General features: G+C 46.1%; 1 protein-coding gene across 3 annotated transcripts in view; it reads right to left on the bottom strand.

The window, feature by feature from the left end:
* The window catches only part of DLGAP4 (DLG associated protein 4), a 343,252-nt gene that overhangs the window by 124,746 nt on the left and 199,398 nt on the right, over positions 1–19,108 (bottom strand). For 2 of the 3 annotated variants that reach the window (XM_048819747.2, XM_048819749.2), the window contains exon 3: positions 10,802–10,895. The gene's annotated coding sequence lies outside the window, so the exon portion shown is untranslated. Of the gene's footprint in view, positions 1–10,785; positions 10,896–19,108 lie in introns of all 3 variants that reach the window. The other variant, XM_048819748.2, reaches the window with a different exon arrangement.

The raw sequence follows: 19,108 nt of genomic DNA, 5'->3' as shown, positions 1-19,108 counted from the left end.
TTGCAATTGAGCAGCTTCCATAATATTGCCCTGGAGGATATTCCCTAAGGGAAACTTAATGCAGATGTTGATTTGCCTCTAATGGGATTTCTCTTGATATTGACAGTAAATGTGCTTTTTATGATCCAGAGAAAAGGAATCAATATTTCAGGCAGAAATCTGCTGATTAGTATTGTGAGAGACTTCAGTTGTTGCATGTTTAGCCAATACATGAGCCATATAGCACAATATCAGCTTCACTTGCTATTGTCCGTCTGCCACAGGCACTGCGTCTCAGTATTAAATAAAACAGTAACAGCCTTAAATTAAGACTCAGGGCAGCAGTGGGAAAGAGAACTGGGTAAGGACGAGAAAGAAGGAAAGGCTCAGCTGCAATATGGAAAGGAATGTAGAGGCACAGAGCTGATGTTCCAGCTGGCAGAAGCTGCGGCAAAAATTTTTGGGCAAAACTTTTTCAATCAAAAAATGCAGCTTTGGCACCCAAACATTATCCACTGATAATGCGGTAAAGGGACACAGGTGTGGGGAGGGGGCAGTGCTTGCCAGGTGAGGGGGGGCAGAGGGAAGGTGAGGCCGGTGCAGTGAGCTGGAGGGTTAGAACTAAGCTTGGCAGAATTTTGATTTTTACTTTGTTACAATTTTGATGAATAAGAAGCATCAAGGTTTAGTTTTAAATTTTGTTATCAATTTAAATGTTCAGTTACAGGAAATTATGGGCGTGTCAGACAATGAGGGGGTCAGGCAATAATTAATCACAGTAGATGTTGCAATTCAGAAAGCTAAAGCTTCATAACCATTCAAACACAAATGATCAAATGTCAAAAATATACGAAGGAAGCATCCTCAAATCAAAACTCTGATAAGTTCTCAAGCTGCATTTTTCTTACTTTGCCCATCGATTATCATGAATGGAAATATTTTTCTGCTGGTTTGTGTGTGTGCATGGTGCAATCGATACTTACTGACATAGACTGGTACAAATCTAATTCTTCTGAGCCTAGTTATACAAGGAGGGCAATTTTGAAATGAACGGGGAGCCAGTGGCTCTGGCCAGAGCCCCTAGCTGGCTCTCTAACTCAGGCTGAAACCCTGGAATGATGCTCAGAAAGCAACGGAACCACATCTGATTTCTGGCAGAGATTACAAGTCAGCTCCCCCTACACTGTCGGCGTTGCTATACACTACAGTTTTGCTTTCTCCTTAGGGAGGCGGCCCACCCCCCACCCTGAGCCTGCTCACAGCTACTTCCTAGGACAGGATCCTTCCCACACGCCTGAGGGGCTGTTGGTGGAAGTGTCAAGACACACTCACCCAGCCAGCACAGGAGCTCCGACCGACAGTCTCCTGCTCTCTCTCTGCACTGGCTATGCCTGCACTGCAATTGGAGGGGTGACGCAGCAGGTGGAGATCTCCCTGAGCTAGCTTCGACCTAGCAGCTCGGGTACCCATAGCGCTTGGCAGCACGGGCTTCAGCGTAGACTAGCTGCCCGAGTAACACCCAGCACCCTGGGCAGGCTTGGACAGTCCCCGCTGAAGCCCAGGCTGCTGCAGCTGCACTGCTACCAGCTCCTGCGCTAGCCGGATCAAAGCTAGTTCAAGTCTGTCTACACGCTGCACTCACACCTCGGGCTGCGGCACAGGCAAACCCTCAGAGTCTCGCTCTGATACAGCAGCCATTCCTGCAGCGAGGGCCTTTGGGCTCGGTTACAAGCTGAGTGCCCTCATTCAGGACCCCAAATACAGTGTTGCTTGCCATAAGAGGGCACTCGAGCTGGAGCCGTTTTATTCCCACAGCCTGTCTGTCACTGTGAACTGCTGGTTTTTATTCTTGTGATAGCCATGGGAATTGCGGGATACAATAAAGCCTTTGAATACATCCAAATCCTTCACCTTTGCTGTACACAAAGGAAAGAGAGACTAGATGCCAGGGAAGCCATTCATTCTAATGGAGACTGATCAGATGTGGTGACAATGTCTGCTCTTCCTTAGGCTGGTGCATCCCCAGAGGAGTCAGCCCTAGCAGCAGGGAGGGCAGAAATAAAAGGATTAATCTTCCGGCCTGGCTGAGCTAATCCAAACCAGGTCTGTATAGCATCATGTGAGAACATTCCAGCTGACAGGGGTTTGCCTGCCAGGTAAGCAGAGTGGATTAGCAAAGCAGGGCTGAGTACTGAAGGCCCTAGCAGACTCACAGGAGACTACAAGAGCAGCTACTTACTTCACAGAGGAAGGGTACTGAGAAAGGAGAGCACCATCATCAGGCCCAGCTGCTGCAGGGCTGGGAAGGCCATTGAGCACCTCTTGCACTCATAACCTCGCTAAGCCCTCAAGAACAGCACTTAGTAGAGGACACCTGGCTGACTGACGGGCTGTTCCTTTAGTCACTGAGGCATTGTCTCTCGCACAAGCTCACAGGAGGGGTTTGTGTGTTCACACTGGGAATAAACTCTTGGCTCAGAGACAGTTACAAAACTCTTTGCTTGGCCCTTACGTCAACCAGCGCCTGCTCAGTTCCTGCAGGCATTTGCATATCCCCAACATGAGGCAATTCTAAGAGAATATTCAATGCAATCTCTGAGCACCCAAGAGGGTGATAACATTGATGCAGGCCATTTAAATGTGTATACTCATATACCTTCCCATCCACGCCAGAGGCAGGTTGGAAAGAAATTGACGGCACCCAGGCCCCACTCACAATCCCAGAATAACTGCACACTTCTAGCAAATAGTCAACAATGCTGGCATGCAGTCCACTGCCATTAGGGTTCAGAGTTAACACACCACTGAGATGAATGGAGTGGCTCAGACTTTTCTTAGTGCTACTGTTAGAAAGTTTGGGCCCAGTTACGGGTTAGCAATTTGGACTCTTTTTGGAATTTGCACAGTACAATGACTTCAGTGGGAGTTGCAGCACCTTGCAGGACTGGACTCTAAGTATATGTGCATGTATATATATCTGGAATGTCCTTAAAGGCAATTGTAAGTTCTGCAGGCTGCTGGTGCCCCCAGCAATATGTCTGTGTGGCCTGCTGCTGGCTCACTCCTACCCCTGACATCTCCCTCCCTTCCCAGTCCAGTCGCCCCTGACTCGGGCAGGCTGCTGGGAAGAGCAGCAGTGAGTTGAGAGCCTGGCAGAAGGAAGGACCAAATGGGACATGCGTGCAAAATCCAAATGCAATAACCAAATCAGGAACTATGGGGAGGCAGCAGGGTTTATTTCTGCAGCGTGTGCAGCAGCTCTCTCCAACTCAATTTCCTGCGGTGGGAGAAGGAGGTTCTGCAGCCAGGACCATCTGGTCAGTGGGCCCTGCTGTGTCTTTGGGATGCAAAGCTTTGGCAGCATTTCCCTCCTCCATTCCTCCTTCCCCCCAGCTGGCCCTTTAACCTGGATATAATTCCCTCTCCCCGCTTGGCCAGTGCTAGCATTTCTTTTTCAGCAAGGAAAATGGAATTTGTCATTGATAAAAGGCCCACTGAGCTACAATGCCTCTGATGGCACATGGGCCCCGCCCAGCCACCGCTACTCCTCCTGACTGAAGAGGCTCATGGCATGTGGCATGACGGGACGTCTCTGTTTGGAAGGATCCCACGCCCCCCCTTGGATTCCCTTGGCACAGTGACTCATTTTATGAAGCAGAGATCCCAAGGAGGCAGTGGACTAACCAGCAACCTAATCAGTTGTTGAGAAGCCAGCACATGTCTCACTAGCAATGCCTGAACCGCTCTGCTGTCTCTCTCACCTGTAACAGACCGGGGCTAATTAAACAGATGGCTTCAAGCAAGCAAAAGTCCCTATGATGTACCTGTTTTTGCTGTCTGGGGACTCTTCCAGCGAGCAGAAAGGGCCCCAATGTAGCCCATGAACATGAAGTCTAAAACAGCAACTCCTTAGCTGCTGGATTAAACACTACCCAAAACACACCTAGAAACCTTTTCACCCGTAAATGAGGAAGAAGCAAATCCGGAGGCTCTTACTCAGTAAGGACTGAGTCAAAATGAATAAGGAGTCTAAATACATGCTCCTGGCATCTGGAAGAGCTTGCCAGCCCTTGTCCAATCCCGTAATAATTCCACCACTTTAAAATCATCTGGTACTTATTTTTAAAGTGTCCTGCAATGTAATTCAGGACCAGGGGTCAGACAGCTAGTCAGATTTTTTTTTTAATCAGGCTTGTGAGGCATGCAGAAAGCTGAGCCTTTCATCTAGGCACATCAGCTTTCAGATGTGTATGAGGATGCCTGGCTAGGGACATGTCTGTATGTGTGTGGGGCGGGGTGGTGGGGAGGACGGGAATGTCCATGCGGCTGGATGAGGATGGGGTGGGTGAGTGGAGGTGTACTTGTGGTTTTGAGGGTGTCTGACTGTAATGGGCTGTGTGGCTGGATGCGGCTAAGTGCATATGTGGAGGGATGCATGCATGGGTGTAGTTTTGTGGGTGAGTTGCAGAGGGCTGCTGGATGTTGTGTGTCTGTGCAGGTTTCTGTGTGCGTGAGTGTTTCCAGAGGTCTGTGGAGGGGCTAAGGATAAGAACATCTGTGAGTACGTATGCGTAAGTCGTAGTCACGTCACCACTCCATTCCTCAGTTTCCCCAGCTGTAAAATGGGGAGAACACTAATGATCTCCGCTGTAAAGCGCTTTGAGGTCTATGGATGACTAGTGCTATGTCAGTATTACTGTTACTATTATTGATGTAAGGTGCAGACTTCCCTGGGAATTGGTGAGGCTCAGGACCGCACAGGATTGGGCTCCAACTATACCACCAGCTGCATGAGTTTGGTGCTTTGGAGAGCTCGGCTGGGCAGGTGGTCCAGTCCTAGCCCTGCAGTGTTCTGTGGCTTTCTGGGCTGGGGAGGTGGACGCTGCTCTTGGCTACCTGCAGGCTGGGGATCAAATTTGCATGGTAGTGGGGACAGTTTAGCTGCAAAGGTTTTACTGGAATAACTCTCTGACAGGACTTCATATTTCAGCCCTTTGCTTTTCACCTCTGTTGTTTTCCTGAGGTTAATTGAGGGCTTCAGACTGTCTGGGCCAATACCTAGGGGAGCCAGCCGAGCATCCTTACACCACACATAAACACTCATCACAAGTCTCCCAGGCAGTGCACCCTTGGCCTATCTCTTGACCCCACATTCTGTGCTGTGAACACAGCAGGCTGCACCAGGACGGAGAGCTGAGTGTGCTCCGGATCCCTGCCCCTATGTGGAAAAACTTGGACTTCAGAAAGATTTCAGCTTCCCTGCAGCCTTCCGAAGTGGATCTTATTCTGAGCCATTATCTTCCCATGTCTGCCTGTGCCTCTGTCCTTCCCTCTCTGCCCCACCCCTTCCCTGGCTGTCTGTATGACACTATGTCCCTCTTCCCTCTGTATACCTTTTTCTCAGCTCTTGTCTTTCATTCTCTTTGGTTTGATGATGTTCCTGGGTGCTGGTGGCTGAGTTTTATTGGCAGCCTCTGGGTTTTGCTCCATGCAGAAATACCATTAAGCACGAATACGGCCATGTTCTGAAAGAGCTGTGCAAAGCAGCTGTTTGCCTTGGCATCCCCAATAGATTAGCTCCTGGTAAAATGGAAAGGCTGCAGGGGGGACCTGGCATTTAGTCTCTTTGGCAGCTCTTCAGTGTCTTATGTGAAGTCAGGTAGGGTGCCCAGGTACCATGGCTAGTGCCACATAAATAATCTAATGCACCATAGTACCATTGGGTCCCCATGAAGACAATGAGGAAAAATGAACATAATCTAAATCCATGAACAATCTGGTCTCCTTAACAGGGGGCAGTCACCAATTCGGGATGTGTGTGCACACTGTACTGGCCGTGCCTTGGTCTCATATGCCCATAATTGCCCGGAGGTAGCCATACCGAAATCCTTCATTTGGACTGCTACCACGAGGGGGCGGCTTTTATATATAGCAACCTGGCAGCATATTAATAAATAGCCAGATAAGGAACAAACAACTTGCCAACTGGCATAAGGAACGCTACCCACCCTGACCCCCCAAAATTAAAAAGACCACATGCGGTGGCATAGGTGACGTAGGTCTGCCTACACGAATGATTTCAAGGCTCCCCAAATTAGCCTAGAACACTGCGCAGAATTCAATGAGGCTGCAGCCTGCTTCCACGGCAATAAATTAATGATGAGTCAAAGAGTTCAGAATCTAATCACAGGGATAAAAATAGAAAATGTCTAACTTATAACAATTCATTATACAACAGGTTTTCCTCCAGCCGCTCATTATCTTGCTGTACAGTTCCCCCTAGCATCCGGGGCGTTTTCTCTTGTTTTTGTGTGTGTGTGTGAGATGTTGTGAGGACTAAAAATATAACTGGGTTCAGAAAAAGAATGGGATAAGTTCCTGGAGGATAGGTCCATCGATAACTATTAGTCTAGATGGTCAGGGACGCAAGCCCATGCTTGGGGCAACCCTAAAACCTCTGACTGTCCGAAACTGGGAGTGGAAGATGGGTGGAACCATTCCAAAACTGCCCTGTTCTATACACTCCCCCTGAAGCACTAGTATGGGTCACTGCCAGAAGACAGGACATGGGACTAGATGGCCCATGGTCTGACCCAGTATGGCAGCTCTTATGTTCTTATGAAACTCCTTTGCTTCGCTACTTTTTAAAATCAACACAGATTCCTTCTAGGCATGACATCCTGCTCAGCAGCAATAGATTTAAGAAGCAAGATGTGGCATTTGTTTCACAATCACATGTGGTTTTTTGGGGGGAGGGGCTGGGGAAAGGCAACAAGAGCAGCTACAAATAAACCAGATAGCTATGCTCGTGGGAGGCAGAGACGGGGCGCTACGCAGGCTGACAAAAGGCATCAGGCTGTTGGTAGCTCCCTTCCAGCCCTGTGGAGAAGGCACAAAGTCACACCGGTGAGGAACAAGGACAATGCAGGATGTTACGACCCGTGCTGGGGTAACACAGGTCGGCTGGCTGGGACGCAGAGTCCTGGGCTTGAAGGCCACCAGGACCATTATGATCATCTTGTCTGACCACCTGCACAACATAGGACAGAGAACCTCCCCCTCCCCCTCTGAGGCTCAGGCCCTCAAAGTACGAGACTGATGCACTACCATCTGCGCTAAGGAGGCATGGGGGGGGGGATAGACGATCTCTGCCTCCTCCCCCCTCCCCACTCACATGCTCCGAGGCGGGGAGCAGCCATGCAACACCTGCTGATCCCGGCCTGCTCAAACCCAAGGCAGCCAGACAGGGATATAAGAGGATTTCTTACTTCCCCTTGCCCCCCAGCGGGGGGGCAAGGGCAGACTGTGCTGATGATTTAAATGCCCAAGAGGTTTTGTGTCATAGTGATATTTTATTGTGCTTATTAAAGCTGTCCACACAATTTGAATGGTGAGTCCCGCAGGAGGGCAAGTTTCCCCTATATTGGAATTGGAAAAGGTTCAGAAAAGGGCAACAAAATGATTAGGGGTAGGGATCAGCTGCCGTATAAGGTCAGATTAATAAGACTGTGACTTTTCAGCTTGGAAAAGAGACTACTAAGGGGGAATATGACAGAGGTCTATAAAATCATGACCGGTGTGGAGAAAGTAAATAAGGAAGTATTATTTACTCCTCATAACACATGAACTAGGGGTCACCAAATGAAATTAATAGGCAGGAGGTTTAAAACAGACAAAAGGAGGTTTAAAACAGACAAAACACACAGTCAACCTGTGGAACTCTTTGCCAGAGGATGTTGTGAAGGCCAAGACTATAACAGGGTTCAAAAAAGAACTAGATAAATTCATGGAGTATAGGTCCATCAATGGCTATTAGCCAAGATGGGCAGGGATGGTGTCCCTAGCCTCTGTTTGCCAGAAGCTGGGAATGGGCGACAGGGGGATGGATCACCTGATGATGACCTGTTCTGTTCATTCCCCCTGGGGCACTTGGCATTGGCCACTGTCAGAGACAGGATACTGGGCTAGATGGACCTTTGGTCTGACCCACTATGGCTGTTCTTACATTCTTATGTTCAGTGTACCTCACCGCTAACCCGGCAGAGATTACCTTGAGGGGAGCCTCGATTTCCCCTCCACCCGCTAACATTGGCTAAAATGTAACTTTCCCTATCTACACTAGGGGTTTAAAACATCACAGTGAAATTATCTCCCATGCAGAGGTCTAAACACCACTCAAGTCCCCACAATAGGGCCCACCTGGAACTTAAAGTGGCGCACTGGCCTTCCGCACATTGCATTTCATCCTTTGTGAAAGGGTGGCTCAGTGCCCAAAAGCCATTCAAGCTTGGACTGCCAATTGCAATCAATTGTGGTGGTGGTGACTGACTGATACCATCATGTAGGATGGAAAGAATAATCTTGGATCTTTAGGAGCTTAAGTGCCACCAAAGCCCGTTGCTGTGGAAATACGTGGTTGCAATCTGACAAAGGATTTTGACTTCAGGTGTTGAGAAAGTTGCAGGAGCAGATGAACTCTTAAGAAAGGGGGAACCTATTTTCATACAAATGTCTCTGGTAATAAAATAAAATCTGAGGGAACAAAAAAGCCAGAAATGATCCTATCTATTTGATTGTCCCTAAATAGCATGTTTCTCAAAGTTCCCCAGGAGATGTCATCTCCTCTGGAGGGGGGAACATGTTAAGTAGGTCAGATCAGAACAGAGAGGGGAAAAAAAGGAGATATGAAAAAAGAGATTTGAAAATGAAAGACGGAGCACTGATGAACTGGAGAGGAAGGGTTGTGTGAGACCTACAACACTGTTAAACTTGGAAACTTAACTAGGCTCTCCAGCACATCAAAGGACACACCAGCAATAGGTCAGCTACAAACTCCTGTGTATTTAATTGCTCAGAAGAATCAGTAATGAAAGAAGTCAGGACTGGAACTGATTTTAACTGGTTGGTATAATTCCATAAGCCTTGAGGTAGACTGTTCAAATGGATGGCATACACTCTGCAAAACCACACAGAACTCTGGTCCAGAACAAACGGAAGACTCAAAGCACTCAACATGTGTCTGTTTTGAGTGTGCGGAACTTCCATGACCATGCGATGGATTTGAAGGATGTTTTTCTTGCATCAGCAGAATATTCACTGAAGTTGGGCATGATTTTTTTGCACTGTTGGGATGCCCTGGTTTGTGGTGCGTTCTGAACATCAGATTTCAAACTGGGGTGGGTAGCCTGGCTGGATTTGATCTGCTGACTGGCTGAATTTGCCCGTAATGGGGTGGTAGGGCTCCTAGATCCACTTTCTTAGAATCTCACATAAAACTTCTGGGTGATTCCTGTTGACTCATTGTGGCAGGTGAGGCTTGTGATCACCACTTGTGATATAAAAGGTGGGAGTAGGGCTCTGGGGAGAAGGAAGTAGGAAGCTAGGACAGAAGAAGTCCTGGAGGGAAAACCTCTGAGACAGCTAAACTCAGGCTGAGGGCTGAGTTGTGTTATGGTTACTGAGCCACCAGTAAAGCCAAAGCCTAGGAAGGAGGGTTGGGACACTGGTTCAGGGTCTGCATGTTCCTCTGCAGCCAGGGTGCAGAGTCAGCCCATTCATCTACCCCAGGTGTTCAGGAAGGTTAGCAGAAGACACTATGAAGTGTTTTTTCAGAAGCAGTGGCTCCATTCTCCATGCTTTCCCTGAACCAGTGAGACATACACATAGCAGCTCTGGATCTGCTCTCATGTACGTGGTATGATGCTGTTGATGTCAGTGGGGCCACTCCTGACTTACCCAGGGGGAAATGAGCAGCGAATCGGGCCCAATGTCTCTGGTATTTTCCAGGGACCTGAGCAAGGAGATTTCACTAGCAAGCCCTTTGTGAGTGCTTACTAAGTGGTGCAGCAATGTGCATTAAAGTGCACCATGTTGTATATTACCGGGCCTGTGCAGACCCTGCTGGTGCACCATGTTAACGTGCCCTGGGAAACTTTTAGCTTGCATGAGCAGGGTCTGCATGGGCCAGTTAGTGAGCAGCATGCTGGTGTAATTCAGACTTGGCAGCCCTCTAGTGCACACTGCTGTACTGCATGGAGAAGCCCCCAGTTCCCAGATTGCTAGACCTCGCTGCCTGTGACTGGGAAGCACTATCCAGCTTTGCAGAGGTTTGCTGTGGTTGCTGGACTGCCCTTGTGGCTCCTTCAGGCTCCACCCATCCATCCACCCTGCACATCTCAGCCCTGTGTCCCCACCCGCAAGGGAAAGCAAAGTCAGTTCATTTCCCCTAGCTAGTAGCTTCATAACTGATGATGCGACTAGTTTCCCTGTTTCTCCATGGGCATTGCCTTTTTACTGCTGCGGATCTGATGCTAGCTAACCTCATTAGGGATGCAGAATGGGGCCCACAGTTTTGGGATAGATTTTATGTTATGGCATGAGTCTTGTTTTCACAAGGGTCCCTGTGAGAGGGGAAGCGGGCACAGAAAATCTATACAGCATTATTCATAGCTAATAGAAGCAAATTCTAATCAATCACAGAGCCTGCCTTCCAGCAGCCTCTGGTGCGCTCAGATGCTGTGGAGAACTTCCTTTGTCTCAAACTAGGTCAGCACACAGATGCCACATTGCAAGAGCAATTTATAGTAGATTTCAGGACTTTATTATAGTGACTGGTGATTTACATAGTTCCTCAGCTAGAGGAAGGGAAGGTCGCTACTGAAACACATTTCAGCCTCCCATTTCCACAGCTCCCCGCATAACCCCAGTCCTGCCTTCCCTGGTACCAGCACCAAACCAGGCAGGTTGCAACAGCTCCCTCTCCCCGACCCTTCTGCTGTTTCTGACGGAATAGCTCAAACTGCAGACCTGGGCCATACTGTACCTCTCACGTCTCGCTGAGCTTCAGGGACAGACCTGACTCAGCGTCCAGCACTCTTCCGACTCCTCTGCGTTCCAGAGATGTCCTGCATGAAGATCTAGGATTCAAAGAGAAAAGGGAGAAATGTCATTCCATGTAAGAGAACGTGGTGGCATTTCCTCTCTGTACCGTCCGGGCCTGACCACCTGCTGATGTCAGTCTGTGTAAATCTACTGACTTCCATGGCGCTACGCTGATTGACACCAGGTTGAGAATCGGTCCCTCTTTATTTACAGCCCAACCAAAAACACATGGAAAATGCTGAAAAACATCCTGTGAAAAGGTGTGTGTGGGTGAGGGGGGGTCGGGCTCACATGGTACCTGTAAGGAAGATGGCTGCTGAGTCCCAGGCCACTGCACTCCCCATGTATTGATTTGTCTCTAGTAATTATGTTCCTAGCAAATTGGCAATAAGCTTCTGTCAAACAGGTTTAAATTAATCCCCTGGATAAACTTCAAGCTGTTGACTATGGATTCCAATATGAAAATGAAAGGCAACAAAAGACCTCAGCCTGCGTCATCGCAGCAGCTGAAGGGGGAAACTGCAAGGCCACAGCAGAACCTAGCCCAGGCCCTGGAAGAATTCCTCACAGACCAACTGGATTCAATCTCCAAAGATATTCATGTGCTCTCTAAAGATGTATATGATATAAAATCCCAAATGGCTCACTTAGAAAGTAAGCTACAAAAGATGGCTATTGAAACCAGGGAACTTAAAGAAGAAACTGGCTCATTAAAGCTTAGACTAGACAAACCGGAAGAAAAACACGATGACTTAGAAAACAGATCTTGAAGAAACAACCTTCGCCTCTTGGGCTTTGCTGAGGGTCTAGAGGAGGAGATTATCAGCTTCTTCAGAAGCTGCTCCCTGACATATTTAAATTGCAAAAAGAAAAGGAGTACTTGTGGCACCTTAGAGACTAACCAATTTATTTGAGCATGAGCTTTCGTGAGCTACAGCTCACTTCATCGGATGCATACCGTGGAAACTGCAGCAGACTTTATATATACACAGAGAATATGAAACAATACCTCCTCCCACCCCACTGTCCTGCTGGTAATAGCTTATCTAAAGTGATCATCAGGTGGGCCATTTCCAGCACAAATCCAGGTTTTCTCACCCTCCACCCCCCCCCCCCCCCACAAATTCACTCTCCTGCTGGTGCTAGCCCATCCAAAGTAACAACTCTTTACATAATCAAGTCGGGCTATTTCCTGCATAAATCCAGGTTCTCTCACATCCCCCCCACCCCCATACACACACAAACTCACTCTCCTGCTGGTAATAGCTCATCTAAACTGACCACTCTCCAAGTTTAAATCCAAGTTAAACCAGAACATCTGGGGGGGGGGGGTAGGAAAAAACAAGAGGAAACAGGCTACCTTGCATAATGACTTAGCCACTCCCAGTCTCTATTTAAGCCTAAATTAATAGTATCCAATTTGCAAATGAATTCCAATTCAGCAGTTTCTCGCTGGAGTCTGGATTTGAAGTTTTTTTGTTTTAAGATAGCGACCTTCATGTCTGTGATTGCGTGACCAGAGAGATTGAAGTGTTCTCCGACTGGTTTATGTTCATAAACTGGTTCATAAACCAGTCGGAGAACACTTCAATCTCTCTGGTCACGCAATCACAGACATGAAGGTCGCTATCTTAAAACAAAAAAACTTCAAATCCAGACTCCAGCGAGAAACTGCTGAATTGGAATTCATTTGCAAATTGGATACTATTAATTTAGGCTTAAATAGAGACTGGGAGTGGCTAAGTCATTATGCAAGGTAGCCTGTTTCCTCTTGTTTTTTCCTACCCCCCCCCCAGATGTTCTGGTTTAACTTGGATTTAAACTTGGAGAGTGGTCAGTTTAGATGAGCTATTACCAGCAGGAGAGTGAGTTTGTGTGTGTATGGGGGTGGGGGGGATGTGAGAAAACCTGGATTTATGCAGGAAATAGCCCGACTTGATTATGTAAAGAGTTGTCACTTTGGATGGGCTAGCACCAGCAGGAGAGTGAATTTGTGTGGGGGGGTGGAGGGTGAGAAAACCTGGATTTGTGCTGGAAATGGCCCACCTGATGATCACTTTAGATAAGCTATTACCAGCAGGACAGTGGGGTGGGAGGAGGTATTGTTTCATATTCTCTGTGTATATATAAAGTCTGCTGCAGTTTCCACGGTATGCATCCGATGAAGTGAGCTGTAGCTCACGAAAGCTCATGCTCAAATAAATTGGTTAGTCTCTAAGGTGCCACAAGTCCTCCTTTTCTTTTTGCGAATACAGACTAACACGGCTGTTACTCTGAAACCCATATTTAAATTGGACACCCAGCTGCCCCTAGTGGATATTGAAAGGGCTCATCTAATTCCTCACACTAGAAGGCAGGAGTCTGGCCGGCCCAGACCCATCATCTTCAAGCTGCTGATGTTCAGTAATAAAGTAATGTTAATGAATGCTGCCAGAAAAGCTGAAACCTCTATGCACAAAGGCCACAACATTTCTCTTTTTCCTGACTTCTCAGCTGAGCTTAACAAAAACAGGGCTGCATTCAATGGCATAAAGCAAATCCTGAGGGGAACTAATGTCAGATACAGCATCAAGTCCCCATCCACCTTCACTATGGATTTAGCAGGCACCACAAGACTTTGCAAAACATGCCTCTAATGCTTGGTAGACACTTGAAAGACTAGACCAAAAATAGCAGAATGGTTTCTTCATCATGAAAAGCAAACCACAGCGAATTTAAACATCAGTTTGTTTTCCTATGTATCCTGGTAGATATGGTAATATTCACTTATATAATCTTCTAGTAGATAACCAGCTAGATTGAACTCTTCTGTTAATCTCCTTTGGAACTAAGCAATAACAATAACTGTATATCACTGCAATGCCTAGAGTAATAGTATGACACTAAGCTGGGGTTTACAGCACCGTCTACTGACTGAAGTATTATCTACACTAAGCATCACAACTTGCACTGCTAGACAGAATCTCTTCACCAGCTCTGCCTCTGAGGGATTGTGTTAGAGACATGGAAGCTAAGATACCCCAAAGAGCGTGACTATACATGTTTCTCTACACTACATTCATCTTACTCCAGAATTGACTTTTTTGTTGTGCCTTCAGAACTGATTCAAGCATGCCTAGAAGCAGCTATTAATAATATGTTAATTTCAGATCATGCTCCAATGATACTTACCATCAACACTGGTTATACCTCATTAATATCTTCTAGGTGGAAGCTAAACACTGTGCTACTAAAAGGTGCAAAGCTTTGTTCCACAATTCTCAGATACCGTCTTTTGGGAAGCTCTGAAAGCTACCATAAGGGGTGAATGCTTAAAGAATGCCTCCCGAAAGAAGAGAGAAAGACTCAAATTACTAGATTCTCTGCACACAGAAATAGATGAGTTGCAGAGACAGCGTAAAATTGACCCAAACAATGAAAACCACCTACATTCCCCAATCAACGCCAAATGCAAATATAATGAATGCTTATTCAGCCAAGTCCCATTTTCACTCAGCAGGGTCAAACAAAGACATTATGAATGGGGTGAGAAAGCAGGTAAACTACTTGCCAGAAGACTTAAAATGGAACTAACCATCAACAGTATTTCTTCCTTATTACAAGAAGATGGGAGTGCCATCCTGGAACCAATAGATATAAATAATCAATTTAAGCAATTCTATAAAGCTTGATATAAATCAGACAACCAATTTGATGCTAATAAATTTGATCATTTTGTTGAAGGCCTGCCTTTTAACACCCTAACTTCAGAACAAGTGTTGTTTATGGACAAAGCAACCACAGCACAAGAGATCGAACAGGCTATACAAATATGAGTTCTAGCATAGGTCCCGAGGATGAATGGCTTTCAGGCACATTTCATAATCAACTATCTTCGAGTCTTTCAAAGGTCTTCACTGAAACATTCCAAAAAGGAACCAGGACTTATGACATGATTACTTTGTTTACTTTAATGTTGAAGAAGAACAAAGATGGTTGCAAATGTGGGGACTACCACCCTATATCTCTATTGAAAACAGATTGCAAAATAATTGCAAAGATGCTAGCCACATGACTGATCACATCATCAATTACAGGCACAGGTCAGGTTGGTTTAATTAAAAGAAGAGTGGCTGCTGCTAATACAAGAAAAATTTCGCACTTGATCCATCAAGTTCAGCTGTCAGATATTCCCTTTATAGCCTTATCTTTAGATGCAGAGAACATCTTTGATAGGGTTGAATCGCCTTACCTAGTGGCTGTCCTAAAAAACTTGGGATTTGGACCAATATTCCTGAATTGGGTCAGCGTATTATACAACTCTCCCTTCGCTTCAGTATCAACTAATGGAATTATTTTGCCCACATTTCAACTAGAAAGAGGGACATAACAGAGCTGTCCCCTCTGGCAGCCCACCCCCTTTTAATGTCATTCTTGAACCACTGGCAATGTACATATGTCAGCATTCAGCCACTGAAGGTGTGACTATAAACAGGAAAGAATATAAAATCAATTTATATGCTGATGACATTTTTGTACTTTTGAAGAATCCATCCTCATCAATCTCATAATATGCAAGGAAATAACTAATCTAGGTGTTAAAATTTGTCCTAATCTTCCCAAAATTGTTTTATAAATATGTACTATATATTAAAAGAAATTTCCAAAGATGTAGAGAGATGGCATCTCCTTTCTCGATCCTTACTGGGAAGAACAGAAATAGCCAAAATGAATATCTGCCTCCAAATGACTTATATCATTAGCCTTTGCCTTTCAAGGTCTCTCTCTTGCTTTCTGCTCGAATAAATAGGCATATCATGCAATTTATATGGGATAAAAAACAACCTTACTTGTCACACCAGACCATTAAAAAAATCCTGTGGTTGCCATATTTGTATCTACATTATCTAGCATTCCAAATGAGTCATAATGTAAAGTGGTTCCCCTCCAGTTGCTCTGCATACACACCAGCGTGGTTTGAGATAGAAAAGACTTAGCTATGCCATTTGGGTCCCTCTCTTCTTTTATATACCTTAAGAAGCTACCCACACCCTTAAGGAAAAATCCAATCTTTGCATCTACACAGGGCATCCTGCAACACGTTAAAATGCTTACAGCATCCGATCTTACTAATTCTCTTCTCATACCACTATGGAATAACCCATACCTCAGGATCCAGGCCAACGCTACGCTTCAGATAATTTGGATAGAAAAAGGATTAAAAAAATTAAAGATATAATACACGATGATAGACTGGCCTCCTTTGATTACATATGCAACAAAAATCTCACAGTTCCTTCTTTCAGTGCCTATACTCAAGGATTCATGCAAGGATAGGGGACAAGTGGTCTGTTTCAACTCTCTCACCTCTAGAAAATGTTAAGAAATATGGACACTAAAGTCATTTTTGTAGGAATTACTTATAGGTGGCTTAACATTTTGCATTACCCTCTCAATATCAGTCTCAAAGAAAAATGGGGAAAAGAATTTAGCTTTATTATCACCTTACCTAGGGAGGTGGTAGAATCTCCTTCCTTAGAGGTTTTTAAGGTCAGGCTTGACAAAGCCCTGGCTGGGATGATTTAACTGGAAATTGGTCCTGCTTCGAGCAGGGGGTTGGACTAGATGACCTTCTGGGGTCCCTTCCAACCCTTATATTCTATGATTCTATGATCACAACCGGAAGGATATCTGGCTTAATGTGACAGGCACTTCAAGTTCCTTATTCTAGCTGTCCTTCCAGAACAAGATGTTAAACAGGTATTATTGGTCTCTAGAATGCTAGTTTAAGGCTAGTTTGGCAACACATCCTCGATACTTGTCAAAAAATGCATGTGTTCTGGAACACCATATTTAGTGCTCTTTCCAAAACTTGATATGTTGCTATTTTTCCTTCTTCAAGCCTGTGTATTTTAGGGGTGCTGGATGAGTTGGTATTACCAATTAACATTAAGAAATGGATTGCAGTAACTATTTTAGTGGCTGGGATGGGGTGCACCTACCCTGCCCTGGCCCTGCAAGAGTTAACTGTGCATTGCAGGCTGAGGAAGCCACACCCTTTTGCCTCTGCTGGGCACGCTCAGCTGGAGCCAAGATATAAAAGGAAGCAGCCCAGCTCAGTTTGGGCAGGCTGCCGAAGGGAGAGGATGCAGATTGTAGGCTCTCACCAGGTTGCTGCTACAGCTCCTGACCACCCAAGCCAAGGCTCGCAGAGCTCCAGACAAATTCCAGGCTGCCTGATGAACCCAGAGAGGAGGCTGCGCCATCAGGAGCTACACTTCCCGAGGACCATCGCTGGCAAAGAAAGGGTAGGAAGCAGCCCAGGGGACTTAGACCTTGCTCCGCTGGGTGAACTGGGGAACCAGTCAGTGTGTTTCAAGAGGATCCCCACTGACTCGGTGGTGAGTAACCCTGCCAGTGCTAGGGCCCTGGGGTGGGGCTTAGAGGAGCAGGGAGAGCCTGAAGTCCCCCTACCCTGGGCACCACACACCCTGCAGTAGCACCCCACTTCTCCAATGGGCCAATAGGCTACACAATCCCATGGAGGAGTGCAACTTTATTGACTTTGGCCATGCTATCCTGTCTGTAAGGGGCTTCTTTATTGACTCATGCTGCCCTGAGCGGAAGGGTTGCTCTATTGACTCTGACCATTAGGCCACACTGGGGAAGGGCTGCCCTATTGACTTCAGCCATTAGGCCACACTGCCCAGAGCAGAAGCATTGCTCTATTGACTCTGGCCATTAGGCCGTACAACCATGTTTTATAGTAAGCGTCATCAGCATGGGCCCTAACCGGCGGCAGTACAGCCTCTTCCCTTTCTTTGACCACACATGACCTGACACCCCATGGTGGGGGTGTACCTCCCCTGCGACTGTAGCAAAAAGAGTTATTCTGGGAGAATGGAAATCTGCAATTCCTCCCTCGTACAGACTGGTTTAGTGAGCTCTCTACTTCTGCATTAATGGAAAAAATGACTTCATCAAATAGGGATGCTTGGAAAAAATGAGGATCTCTGGTCACACATGTAACTATTGCATACTTTTGCAGGTTAGTGTATATTAGTCTCTAGTACTCACAGGTTATGTTCTCATTTATTTATCTATTTATTCACTTTAACAGCTGATGCCCTGCATGACCTCTACAAGTTCAGGGTTTTGTTGGTTGGTTTTACAAATAACGAAGATTGAATTTTGTTATTTATATGGTATTTCCATCCTGTGAATGTCTATTTTTATAGATTTGGTTTAGCTGTGTGTTTATATTTGATATAAAAACAATAAAAAAGAGATGCAGAAGCAATGCTTGGTGCTTGCTGCACTGGGGCTAACTCAACTCAGACTTAGGGCTAGATGGAAAACAAGAATTCTGGCTTGCACAGCTTTTCAAGATTTCGTTTAGTTCCTCATTGGAATGAAACCAAGACCCTTCTAAATTTTTCATGAAAAAAATCTGAGCGAGAAACTCAGTGCAGAATAGCCAATACCTGGTGGAGAGGGCACTTATCTAGAGTGTGCAAGAAAGATTCAAGGCCCAACTCTGCCTGATTCAGAGCAAAGGCATATTAAATATTCCTTGGGCTAGAGAATCAGTCAGAGGCACAGCTGGAATCTGTGCCCGAGATCACAGGTCGTGCCCTGACCCCCAGGTTTTTGGCTATTCTGGGGTGGGTCTCTCTCTGAGCAGAAATTTGATGCTGGACCAGAGAAACCTTCTTGAAAAAAGTTTAATCAGAATTGATGTGTTCCTCAAACCGTTCCCAACCAGCTGCACTCAGTATGCCCTCGCTCGGCAGCTCAGAGTATACACTGACTGCTTGGGAGAGATAGGAAGGTGAATTTGTCTCAATGGTCATGAAACTGGCTCGAACCCCACCACTGGGAGTTTTTTGTCCTCTTCTGCTTATGAGAATTTATTTTGCTTTTTTTGTTATACAATGTATCCCTTGGGAAAAGCCTTTGCTGATTGCAGCTGTGTTTTTTTCTGCCGACTCATTCCGCCAGCTCTCAACCCTAGTCAGGAATGGCTCTTGCCTAGGTCTGTCGCCTAGTCGCTGCTTTCTGATTACTGGGGACAATTTGCATGGAAACAGGATCTCTTTCTTAAGCGCTGGGAAGGAAGGACAGGCTTGTGGCTAAAGCTGTGGCGTAGGAGATCAGGATTTCATTCCTGACTCTGCCACTAGTTGTGTCTGACCATGGGCAAGTCACTTTTGTGTCCCCTCCCACCTTTAATCTACCTTGTCTATAAAGATTTTGAACTCTTTAGGGC

This window comes from Caretta caretta, chromosome 13 (assembly GCF_965140235.1).
Source record: "Caretta caretta isolate rCarCar2 chromosome 13, rCarCar1.hap1, whole genome shotgun sequence".
NCBI classification, from domain to species: Eukaryota; Metazoa; Chordata; order Testudines; family Cheloniidae; genus Caretta; species Caretta caretta.
This window is presented reverse-complemented; position numbering and strand designations above follow the sequence as displayed.